The sequence below is a fragment of the Gavialis gangeticus genome, unplaced genomic scaffold, assembly GCF_001723915.1.
Source record: "Gavialis gangeticus isolate Ggan-Ray unplaced genomic scaffold, GavGan_comp1, whole genome shotgun sequence".
In the NCBI taxonomy this organism is placed as follows: Eukaryota; Metazoa; Chordata; order Crocodylia; family Gavialidae; genus Gavialis; species Gavialis gangeticus.
The window spans coordinates 32,037,517-32,039,452 of NW_017729034.1; the positions used below are offsets into that span (position 1 = coordinate 32,037,517).

Sequence of the window (1,936 nt, forward strand, 5' to 3'; positions counted from 1 at the left end):
AGGGTGAGGGGCACTGGGAGTGAGTGGATGCAGGAGTCAGTGGGAGCATGGGGCCATACTGGTCTCCTGGGGCCAGCGCTGGCAGGGCCCAGAGCAGGGCAGCAGGGATACAGGGGTCCCGACTGGCAGGGGCTCTATGGAGCTGGGCCAGCTCCCCCCTCTCCCTGCTTGTGCAGCCCAGCCCGACTCCATAGACCTGCCAGCCTGCGCCCCGCTTTGGGCCCCACTGGTGCTGGCCCTGGGACATTGGTCCCAAGACATTGGGACATTGGTCCCAAGATGGTGACCAGGGGGCTGGGGCACCTGTCAAGGGCTGGGGCTATCCATGCGGCCCTTGACAGCTTGCCAAAATTGGGTAAGCGGTCCTCTGCCCAAAATAATTGCCCACCTCTGTGCTAACTCATCTAAAGGCAGAGCTGGGTTTGGCCTGTGTGCGCAAACAAAAAGGCCTATATGTTGCATATTTAAGGGGTTGGGATTAATTATTCAAACTTAAGCACAAGGAGACATTTTTTAAGGATATACAATTATTGAGTAATTCTCAATACATCATGTATTTATAAATTAATTACAGAGTTTTTCATTGAAAAATAAGCAATGCTGCTTGGAAGAAAGTTTCCTGAGACTTCCTTTATCATCCCTTGGAATGGAAATTTTTAGCTCTTGGTTTAATTTCATTTTCATTTTTGTCCTATTTTATAATTATTATAAAAAAATAAGTTATAATATAATCTTCTAATTTCAAAAAGGAACTGCACTGAACAAGAGGTAAGATTTACTTTTGGTTTGATTTTTAGCTACCAGTACTTTGTCTTTCACTTCACTAGACTGTAGAAAGGACTGGGACTTTCCAACTATTTGCATAGTCTCAGAACAGGTTAGTTAAGCAGCGGTTAGAGCTAAAAATAGAAAGCAAAAAATTGTGGCACCAAATGAATGTTATCAATATGCAGCCGACCTAAATATATGGGGTTGGGTAAAGTGACCCTGCACTAGCTCCAACCCTTGTAAGGAATGAAGCTGCTGCCTGCTGCCAAAGATGAATTCATACTGTGAAATTAAAAGGATTATAAAACTCATTGTATATTGGAGAGACTGTGCAGCAGATACTAATATCTCTTCATTAAGTATCCCCCCTCTCAACTTTCAAAAGCAACTCTTTCTAATAACAAATAGGGAAAGGCAATATTATCTCTGCAACTGTTTTTCCTCTTTTACTCTGCTTCACTGGAGAGCTTCTGCTTAGAACCTTTCCTTGTTTTGCGGTACCTTGGCTATCTGTTCCAGATCTGAAGACATTTTTTAAACATCACCTCTGAATTTGGCCCAGTGAGTGAAAGGGAGATTAGACTGGGGTAGCTGAGGATTCAGAAGGGAGGGAACACAGCATAGCACAAAGGGAGGTCAACCAAAAGTATCAGGGTGTGGAAGAAAGGGTTAAGCTACCCATTAGTTTAACTTAGACCTTACTCTGGATTTTCACTATTTAAGTTACAGCTCATTTAATTCTCTTTCATATAACTCAGTTTAATTTATGCATCACTTCTGAATTTGGCAGTTAGTGATTCAAGCCTTTTGTCAGCTTTTCAGTCTCCTCTACTACATGCATCCAGGGGGAAATGTCATACACACCAGGACAAGAATATTCACTTTATTTGACATTCAGCTTCCACATACACTATGGATTGTTTTTCACCTTGTGTAAAGAACAGACTGTCTAGCTCACAGTCTGTTCATTTTTATACAGATCTATGTAAAGGTTTTTACAAGATTTTTAAAAGCAGGTTTTTAAGATTATATTTAGACATCTGAAATTAGCGCTCTGACTTTCAACCGCCCTCAATGGCTACCACTGAAATCAATTAGAGGATTAGATCTTGGATGGGTGTGTTAAATTTTTCTAGACTAGATAATTTAGCTGATAGTTCGATGCCTA

The 1,936-nt window shown here is 41.7% G+C and overlaps 1 protein-coding gene across 4 annotated transcripts in view; it reads right to left on the bottom strand.

Moving 5' to 3' along the window:
* The window catches only part of RASGRP3 (RAS guanyl releasing protein 3), a 124,816-nt gene that overhangs the window by 46,944 nt on the left and 75,936 nt on the right, over positions 1 to 1,936 (bottom strand). The window lies entirely within an intron of this gene.